This window comes from Penaeus japonicus, unplaced genomic scaffold, assembly GCF_977035675.1.
Source record: "Penaeus japonicus unplaced genomic scaffold, GWHDUDI00000001_assembly GWHDUDI00000028, whole genome shotgun sequence".
Lineage (NCBI taxonomy): Eukaryota > Metazoa > Arthropoda > Malacostraca > Decapoda > Penaeidae > Penaeus > Penaeus japonicus.
The window spans coordinates 4,934,819-4,946,461 of NW_028234430.1; the positions used below are offsets into that span (position 1 = coordinate 4,934,819).

Genomic DNA, 11,643 nt, shown 5'->3' on the forward strand with positions numbered 1-11,643 from the left:
ATAATGCTTGGTAATCATGCTGGTATTATCATTATCGGTATCATTATTTTTTTATCTTTAACATTATTATTGTTATATTAACTACATTATCATTATCTGTATTATTATCCTCATCATTATGATTATCATCGTTATCATTATTATTTTCATCATTATCATCATCATTATCATTATTATCATCATCATCATCATTGCTAGCATTCGTATTAATATTATTATCATTATCATTATTCATCCATTATTATCAACTTTATTATCACTTTTATCAGTATCTTTATCATCTTTAGTAACATAATTATTATTAGAACTATCATTATCATTGTTACCATCATCCTCATCATCACCATTTCTTTTTACCCAAACCACCAGATTATCTGATAAAAAAGAGGGTCAGAAAAATACTCCTAACAGCCTACATTCTTCCAACTACCCCCCCACCCCCCCACCCCCCGACACACAGATCTCCCTATCCCCCCCACCTTCACCCCCCACCCATCCATCCCCCTGCCCATATCAACACACGTACGCACACACACACACGCACGCACGCACACACATACACACAAACTCACACACTCACACAAGGCGGCACGAGTTACAGTCCTTACTTAGTCCCTGCTTGGCTCTTACCTTGACCAGTCCTCGCCCCCGTGGCTACCAACACACGCCTCTCCTCTCCTGAAGCTCACCATCACATCACGTCACGTCACCATACCAGCACTGTAACATCGACCCGTCCTGCAATACCAGTCTGCAACGATCCTTACGGTGAGTTACATACAGTACGGTCGTGTTTTTGTTTTGTTTTTGTGTGTGTGTGTGTCTGTGTGTGTGTTTGTTGTTTTGTTGGTCGTGTGAGTATCTGGAAACATGTTGAGGTCTTATGCGGTTGTCATGTGATAGGTAGGTTTTGCGTGCGTGTGTCACGTGCGTGCTAGCGTGCGTGCGTGGGTCTGAGTGCGTGCGTGTGCGAGCATCGGTATGACCTGTGTGCGAAATGTGTTATATGCGTTCGAGATATTCTTCTTTGAAAATTTTAATGACAAACTATGTTTACCATTCAGTTGTTTATGTGTATCTAATTTTTTTTATGTTAGTTTTTTTTCGGGTTTCCGTTCCATGATGATTTTAGATATAGATTAGTATTGTCTTTTTTTTTTAGATATTCTTTGTCGTTTTATTATCTATTTGTTTACCAGGTTGCGATGAATAAATATTTATTGGTGTTATTCAAAATTACGATCGGCCAAATTTCCAGAAATTGCAACAGAAAATAACAAGGGTAATATATAATCACCAAAGAAAATGTTTAAAAAAATAATGAATGATAGAATTTGTACAAATCCAGTTACAATTACAGCAGTAAAAACAAAAAGAAATATACAAACAACTGCGTAGTGTAATTCATAGTGTAAAAAGTATTAAAGAAGCCATTACACCAAATAGCAATAATAAATAGGAAGTATTTTATTAAAAAAAAAAAAAAAAAAAAAAAACATGATACTGAATAAAAAGAAAAATTAGCAATTTGAAAGTTTTATAACAACTGGTTATGAAAATAAATCACGCCCTACTAATGCAAAATAGATGTATCAAAAATGCATTCAATGTTATACTATTTGTATGATGGGGATTAACTTGTGAACAATTAACATAGAAGAACAAAAAATGGATATATCCACATGAATATAACAACAGCGTGTGCTTATATTTCCTATAGGTATATAATTGTTATAAAAAGTACATAGGGAAGGGAGGGAGGGATAGAGAAGGGGGGGGGGGAAGGTAAGGAGGGAGGGAAGGTGGGAAGGAGGGAGATGAGGGGAGAAAAAGAGGTAGAGGAAGGAGGAGAAGGAGAGGAGAAGGAGGAGAAAGAGAGAAGGAGGAGAGATAGAGGAGAAAACGAGAAGAAAGGAGAAAGCGAGAAAGAGAGGAGAAGACGAGAAAGAGAAACAAAACAATAATGTAAAGAATCCATGCTAAACCAGTTATAAACAAAACCAAAAAAAAAAACGAACGAAAAAAATAACAAAAAACAGGAAAGCCACCGAAAATATAAAAAAAAAAACCTTTTGGCTATATTATTTCCTCCGGGTCCCACTACAACAGAAATACACAAGAGAACTACAGAAGTGTCATAGCTGTAAGGTCAAATCGGTTATTAGAAGACGCGCCGAGACCTTGGGTAATTTGAGGCTCCCTGTTAGAATGTTTATTTTCTTAGACCGTCTATTAATGCCGATTTAATTACCTTCCTTCGCCGCGGGGCCAAATCTTGATTGATAATGGAAGTCGAAAACCACTTGGGCAGGTGTCCGCCGGTGACGAGTCTTGAATGCGCCGGCTAATATTCTTTAAGAATTCCGGGCTTAGTAATGCGAGAAGGAAAACTTACGCGCGTTATTTTCGAGGGTAACTTACACGTATGATTTTCGTTTGTTTATTTATATGCCGGGTCCCTTTTTTTCCAAATGCGCTTGTTATTTTTGTTATTATTGTGGTTATCGTCTTTTAAATCTTTGTAGTTATTGTTCTATTTAATCGGTACTTTCATTATTATTATTGCTACTACTGTCATCATTATTAGTAGTACTATTATAATTATTTTTGCTATTGCTACTATTATTGTTATTATCAACATGATTATCACTATTTTTCGGTATTGTTTTTACTATTATTATGATCATTATTATCACTATGATCATTATCATAATATTGATAACGATAATAATGATAACAATAACAATAATGATGATGATAATGATAACTATAATGATAATAATGATGATGATGATAATGGAAAGAATTATAGTTATGATAATGGTGATGGAAATTATAATGATAATGATAACAATGTTGATGATGATATAGATAATAAACATAATAATGATAATAACAATAATTATAGAAATTATGATAACAATAGTAATGATAATGATATGAATAATAAACACAATAATGATAGAAATTATGATAACAATAGTAATGATAATTATAATGATGATGTTGATAATGATAACAGCAATAATAATAATAGTAATAGTAATGATTATAAGATTAATGATAATGACAATAATGATAGTGGCAATATTAATGATGATGATGATAATGATATTTATGACAATAATGATGATAATGATAATAATTATAATCATTACAATTTTTAAAACGCTAATGATGATAGTAATTATAACAATAAAAATATCAATTATGCCAATAATAATAACAATGATCATGATAGTATTAATGATGATAATGACAATGATGACAATGATAATCGCAATAGTATGAGTAATAAGAATGATAATAATTTATGATAATGATAACGAAGATAATAACAATGACAATGGAAATGATAGTAATAATGATAATGATGATAATAGTAACATTGATGATAATAATAATGATAATAGTATAACAATAATTATAATAATAATGTTAACAATGATAACAACATTAATAGCATTAAGAAAACAAAACAGAAATACAGATTCCCTCAAGATAAGAGATAAAAAAAAGTTCATATAGTGACATCTGGCGTGAATACAGGATAACAAAAAAAAAAAAAAAAAAAAGGAAAAAAATAGGAAAGAGACGCATGCAATATAGCGAAAATTTTCTCTCTATTCCTTCCTCTAGACACAACACAAGAGATACAGCTTAATTAGTGTATATTTATTTACTACATATCAAAATCAACATCATGATCTGACGTCCGTATAAATTATCTCTCCTTCCGTCTTCTTCTCCTCCTTACACTTTCTTTGTTATTGGTGTCATACCATGCCGGTAATTGAGTGGTAAATATAGGTGAGATTATCATTAACACTCGAAGGGTCAGGTCAAAGGGCGATAGTATTTCCACGTCGCTGTTTGACGTTTTAATTATTACTGTCATGTTGTGACAGATGTAATACGGAGCTGACTTGGAATTTCGCTCATGCCTAGAATAGAATCTGATTTCACTTATTTATTCATAGATTTGTGTATGAAGTTCAGCCAGTGGTTTGAGGTAATTGGGAAGATGTCATAATCTGATTGTCAGTTTTAGGAGGACCAGCATCTCTGTAGATTTTGTCTCGTGGAACTAGAGGGAATAATGCATTTTTCTTGTAGTGGGAATGGCAGGCGAGTTTATTTCGGTATCTATATAATTTTTTTTTTCTACGTTTCCTATCTTGTTTATTTATTTAAGCACTTGTTTCTCTTTCTTTCTTTCTTTCTCTCTTTCTCTTTCTCTCTCTCTCTCTCTCTCTCTCTCTCTCTCTCTCTCTCTCTCTCTCTCTCTCTCTCTCTCTCTCTCTCTCTCTCTTTCTTTTTGTCTCTTTCTCTCTTTCTCTCTCTCTGTCTCTCTTTTCCCGCAGTGTACTTGTCACCAATCGCCGAGAAGCAAGAACTCTCCTATTTTTTAAATCCTGAAAGATTTTAAGCCTCGTTACTCTTCGTGTGCGCGTACAAGCACTCGTCAAAGCAAGCAAGCAAGCATTCGAACTGCGCCTTTTGTGTGGATTTATAGCGACTCATTGTTTTTGGACAGTCATTTCCATAAACACTGTAGGTACGACCACCCAAAGGTGAGAGACATTTACGGCCGCTCTCTCCTTAAGCCTCTAACCATCCAGGTTACCACAGGACCATTAAGAGAACTCACGGGTACTTGTCAATCTTTCCTCGGGGATGTGACCATACCTACCGGTTTCCTTGGCTGGCGGTGGTTGTCCTGGTGCCATGGTTACATTGCTTGAGACAGTCCTCCTGCAACAGGGCAAGATAGGTAGGAAGGTGGGACAGAGTGTGTGAAAGAAAGATTTGGAAATGGAAGAGAGATAGAGAGGGTGGGAGTGAGAAGAGAACGAGGGAGAGAGAGGGGGTGAGTGAAAAGAGAAAGAAAGAGAGATGAAAGAGAGAGAGAGATAGAGAAGAAAGAGAAAGTAAGAGAGAAGAAAGAGAGGGAGAGAGAGAAGAAAGAGAGAAGAAAGAGAAGAAAGAGAAAGTAAGAGAGAAGAAAGAGAGAGAGAGAGAGTAAGAGAAAGAGAGAGAAAGAGAGAAGAAAGAGAGAGAGAAAGATGTATAATTATAGGGTAACATCACCTTGCAACTTACCAAAGACTAACCAGATAACCACACTGCAAGAGAAATCACGAGAATCGCGTGATGCACGAGATACAAACCGCCTTAGAAAGAGGGTGACTGTCCAAACATCTTTCTAACTTTAGAGTCATCTCCGCGGTACATGGAGCCCGGATCTAGGCTGGACGCGAGAGGAACAGCTGGCATCTTCCACTCGCTTTCGTTGCCGGATGTGCGTTCGTCATATTAGTCGAAAAGCATTGGGAGATGAAATAAAATCTTAATACAAAATTCTAACGCTGAACTTAAACGTCTTCTTAAACATAGAACCGTTTCGAGATGAATTTTTAATGAAGAAAGATATCTATAAAATCTAAATAAAACATTCTAACACTGAACTTAAGCATCTCCTTAAACATAGAACCATTCCGAGATGAATTTTTAATGAAGAAAGAAATCTATAAAATCTAAATAAAAAAGTCTAACGCTGAAATTAAACGTCTTCTTAAACATAGAACCATTTCGAGATGAACTTTTAATGAAGAAAGAAATCTATAAAATCTAAATAAAAAAATTCTAACGCTGAACGTAAGCATCTCCTTAAACATAGAACCATTTCGAGATGAACTTTTAATGAAGAGAGAAATCTATAAAATCTAAATAAAAAATTCTAACGCTGAAATTAAACATCTACTTAAACATAGAACCGTTTCGAGATGAACTTTTAATGATGAAAGAACACGAGGATATTAAAGACGGCGTTAGGACATCATATCTCGAAGGAATCTTATGTCCGTGGAACTTAGAACCCTCGCTTCAGATACACGGAAGAGCAGTCCGAATACTTACTTGCTTTGGTGAGTGTTTATACACGTACATGACGAGCAAGAATTATAAAGAGTAAAAAAAATAAATAAAAAAATATATATCACGGAAGTTCTTGCGTCTGAGAAATCGAGCGCGGTCAGAGATAAGCACGGTGCGGGGAACTTAGATAAACAGAAGGTTTGATAAATAAATACGTAGATAGATGAAGAAAGGAATAGATAGATAGTGAAATGAAACTAGAAATACTGTAATCAAACTTAAAATACATAAATACTGCAATAGATAAATGATAAAATAGATACAGCCAACCAACTAACTTACCTGTCATTCACGCGACAAGGAAAACGCGTTACTATTATCATTCTACCTTATCAAGATAAATTTATATTTTTTTTCACATATTTATCCAAAATTTGAATAAATGAATCAAATCTAATCGAATGAATAGCCTGTAAAGATTCCGGCTCGTTCACTGTTATAACTCTCATCTCAAGGCTGTAGCCACTAACTATCAAATAAATTGACCTGATATAACCACTCATATTTGACCTGACTTCCAGAATATAAATGAAACAGGTGCCCACATTTATCCCTCAATTAGTATCATTAAAGTAAACAAATTAGAGAATCCATTAGAAGGAGAAATATAAAGATCATTACAATACTGAAAAAAAAAACACAAACAGGAATTTAGAGAAACATACACAGAAATACATAGCCTTTGGCGAACCTAATGTCACCCACAAAACGAAACAAACAAACAAATAAAAAAACATAATAAAACACACCATATGTAGGATTATAATCATGGACTCATGCTTGCATATCTCCTGCCAACCCTGCCTGGGCGGTCATGTGTATGTAGCTCATGTGTGTACGTGTTCTGCACTGATATCTCTGGATTAAAAGAACTTCTCTCTACACCCCCCTCCCTCCCACCCCATCCCTACTGTCCACCCGACCCTCCTCTTATCCCTCCGCCCCCCCCCCCACCTCATGTCACCCCCCTCCCTCCCTACTGTCCCCTCCCCTCCTCTTATCCATCCGCCCCCCCTCCACCTCATGTCACCCCCCTATCCCTACTGTCCCCCGACCCTCCTCTTAACCCTCCGGCCCCCCCCCCACCTCATGTCACCCCCCCTCCCTCCTTACTGTGCCCCAACCCTCCTCTTATCCCTCCGCCCGCCCCACCCCCACCTCATGTGACCTGATTCCATGGTGGTATTACTATCATCGGCGTTATTAAAAAGAGCTGGATTATGACAAAGGTGTTTTTCATTATCGTTTTTTTAAAGAGAGAACATGACATGTTTTTTTTTTTTTTTTTTTTTTTTTTTTTTTGAGAATTAGTAATGCATCTTTTGTATAAAGTTTGATGTAGGCTTTTCATTTGTTATCATTTTTAAGGTATTATTTTCTTTTATTATTTTACTTATGTAATGGTTATTTGTCTTTTTTTTCCTTTTCTTTTTCATTTCTTTTCCTTCATCTTTCTTCTTGTTGTTTTTTATTTCCTTGTTCGCCGTTATCGCAGTATTATCGTTCTTTTTTCCCATTATTCACATTCTTCTTCTTCTTTTATTTCGGCTTCCCCCCCTCTCCTTCTTCTTTTCCTTCGTCTTCTCCTCTTCCATTTTCCTCTTCTTCGTCTTCTCCCCCTTCTCCTTTCTCCTCTTCTTTCTCTTTCCTCCCCTTCTTCTCCTCTGCCTTCTCCTTCCTCCACGTCTTCTCCTCTTCTTTCTCCTTCTTCTTCTCCTTCGTCTTCTTCCTGTTCTTCTCCTTCATACTATTTTTTCTTCCTCTTCCTCTTCCCCTTCTTCTAGAACTATTAATCCCAATTTTCTATTATCATTTTTCATCCTCATTCTTATTTATTTAACTATAAACATCATTATCGTTATCATCATAAATTTGCCATTATCAATATCGCTATTGTTATCATTGTTATTGATGTTATTATTAATATAAGTATCATAACTGTTATCGTCATGATTTTACTCTTTTGTTGTTTTTGTTTTTGTTGTAGTAACTGTATCAATGTATTTTTTTTTACAATTATCGAGATTCAAGTTACTATTTTTTCCATTACGATTATGTTTATTACTACTGCTACTGCTTTTATTATGATTGTATTTGTTATTCTTATCATCATTATTATCATGATTAATGATATCATCATTTTCATTATTGTCATTAATGTTGTCATGATTATCGTTATCATTTTTTATATTACTATCATTGTTATTACTAGAGAAACATAAATACACATATGCTAGGCATATTCGTATTCCTCAATACAACTGTCTTTCATAAACTTTATTGATTTTGTGATATCAGTAAACATATTGCAAGATATCCGCATCACCCTTGATTTTTCTAAATTAATTTAAAACTGGATTTTATGCGACGAATCCAAAAGTAACGAGTTCGAACACAGTCGCCCGCGGTGTCCGGTAACTATTCTGAAAATTTGATCGAAATTTTGACACCTGACATTTCTTTTTTTTTTCTTTTTTCTTTTTTTGCCCTTGCTATGCTTTCTGTTTCTATTATAGTATCATGCGCAGATTAATGCGAATATCCCCATGTTGATTTTGTTAGTTTTAATTGTGAATGATGGTTTGGATATGTAGTTTGAGAGTGATAGATAATATATATATATTATATATATATATAAATTATATATATATATTATATAATATATATATATAATATATATAATATATTATATATAATATATATATATATATATTATATTATATAATATGCATATATAAATATATGTATATATATATATATATATATATATATAAATATATATATATTATATGATATATTATATATATATATTTATATTAATAATATATATATATATATTATATATTATATATGTATAAATATGTATATATATATATATATATATATATATATATATATATATATATATATATATATATAGATATATATATATCTACTTATATATATATATATTTTTTTTTTTTTCTTTTTAGGCATCAAGTGGCGTACTAGAAACCGCCAAGTAAACGTTATTATTATTATCATTATTGTTATTATTATCATTATTATAAGTGCTATCACTATCTTCATCGGTTTTGTTATGATCATTATATTTATTGGTATTGTCATTATCATTATATTTATTGGTATTGTCATTATCATTATATTTATTGGTATTGTCATTATCATTTTCAATATAATTTTTCTCTTATCTAGTTTCATTGTTTGATCTATAGTGAACCAGATCTTCATCATTAGTATCATTATTTGTTTTTATTTTATTATTATTGTTGTTATCATTACATTTGTTGTTATTGTTGTTACTGTTATTATCATTATTTTTACTCTCATTATTGTCATATTGATAACAAATCATTGTTATTGTTATTATTATGATTAAAATAATCTTCATTATCATTATTATCATTCCTACTTTCATTAGTGTCATAATTATTATAATTCATTATTCCTTATTATTGTTACTATCATTATCATCATTACTATTACCACCATCATTGTTACTATCATTATGATTATCATTATCTTTATTATCATTATCATCGTTAATTTATTACTAGCATTGTCATCGTTAACTTATTACTAGCAATATCATCATATTCATTACCATTATTGTCATCATTATTATAATTTCATCTCGTCATCTGTTTTATCACCATTATTATCATTATCATAGTTATTCTCATTCTTATTATCATCAATATCGTTGTCATCATCAGTACCAATAAACAGGTAAATATTCAGACTAGTGCCGCGTCGGTAATTATTACCACGAATCTGGCATGGATGGATTCCTCTCAACTTCTGCTATTCAGATAGAGTGAGTATTACTCGCGATTGGACCCCTAAAAACGATTGGACCCCTAAAACCGATTGGACCCCTAAACCGATTGGACCCCCAAAACCGATTGGACCCCTAAACCGATTGGACCCCTAAACCGATTGGACCCCTAGAACCGATTGGACCCCCAAAACCGATTGGACCCCTAAAACCGATTGGACCCCTAAACCGATTGGACCCCTAAACCGATTGGACCCCCAAAACCGATTGGACCCCTAAAACTGATTGGACCCCTAAACCGATTGGACCCCTAAACCGATTGGACCCCTAAACCGATTGGACCCCTAAACCGATTGGACCCCTAAACCGATTGGACCCCTAAACCGATTGGACCCCTAAAACCGATTGGACCCCTAAACCGATTGGACCCCTAAAACCCGGGAAGTTGGTCCCAATAGCAGAGGGGTGGGACATGAAAGAGACCAGGGGTAGTTATATATGTAGTTATATATATACATGTCACTCAATGACTTTAATGCTACCTTCATGGAAACATGTCACTCAATGACTGTAATGATACCTACACGTCACAATACCCTGTGATTCCCCCTTAGGTAGCCTGCCATATGGTGTGTCGTGTGCTTACGAAGTGCCGATTACGCGGACCGTACCGTACTTACCTAGGCGTTAATCGGCCCCAGCTAGCCAAGGGCGGGAACTTCGCCCCCTCCCCCTCCCCCCCAGGGACTCCTCCTTTTCGGGACACTTCGGGATACTTCGTGCTACTGGTTTTAACTTACTTATTAACTTATTATTCTTACTGTTCATGGCAGGAGAGGGCCTAACCTTAGCTAGGTGTTAGTCTGTCCTGGCGTTGCGCAGACCCATGAGAGCCTCTCGAGTAAGTATCTCGATTAGGGGGGAGGAGGGGGGGGGGGAGGTATCCGTCAATGGTAAGTAGCATGAAGTGCCCTGGCATGGGAGTGGGGGGAGGGGGAGGGTACATGGGGGTCGACATTCGAAATCCCCCCCCCCCCCTGGCTAAGGCGAGCATCAGTCCCAAGTAAGGTTAGGTAGTTATCACCCATAATTATTCACATTTTACCCCGCAATTTCCCTGGTCACCCCACTGTCCTTCCCTGCCATCGGGACCCAGATTGCGGTTACGAAGGTACAACGAGACTCGCGGGTCACACTCATTATATCCGAATGGCATTTAACGCGACGCTAGCTAGCCCTCTTCTGAATATTTACGATCATCGTAATCATCGCCATTTCCTTTACGTCCTCATTCTCTCTTACATCATCATCACCTTCACCGCTCTCATGAGTCACCGAGTCATGAGTAATCGTGGGGTTTTCGGATCAAAGGTTTCCAATATAGAGCTTGCGTGTCTTCAGCTGTTCAGAGTCATCGGTTCTGAGTTTCGAAGAAGTTTGATTTTTAAAAGATAAGACGAAAAATAACGAGAATAAAACGTTTTAAGTCATGTATATTTTTTTTTCTTCATCCTTTATTCATATAATGTTTCATTTCTATTTTTTTCAAAGGAGTGGTGCGATCTTTGTGAATGTATGTATGTGCGTTTGTTTGGTTGTTTGTGTACGTATTATAGGTTTTCATTGTTGTCTTATAATTGTATATTATTTGTTAGTAATTGCATGTTCCCAATGGCTTTGTACTTTTCGTGTATTATTGTACTTATATTTTGATGAAATGATTGATGTGTATGGTGTTTATCCACATCTAGATATTCAAATACATTTACGTTCGTAATAAAAACAAAGACAGACTTATGAGTACATTCATAAATGGAAATCTATGCTTTCTTTCTTTATAATGTGTTTTACGCCTCGATAATGTACTGACGTTGATTTTACACTGTTTTTTTTTTCTTCTGAGTTGCACGTTTTTTTCTTGAGATTTC

At 34.9% G+C, this 11,643-nt stretch overlaps 1 protein-coding gene across 1 annotated transcript in view; it reads left to right on the top strand.

Moving 5' to 3' along the window:
• Positions 1–604: 604 nt before the first annotated feature.
• Positions 605–11,643, top strand: part of LOC122252663 (uncharacterized) — a 37,066-nt gene continuing 26,027 nt past the window's right edge. The window contains 1 exon segment of the mRNA XM_086553651.1: positions 605–768. The gene's annotated coding sequence lies outside the window, so the exon portion shown is untranslated.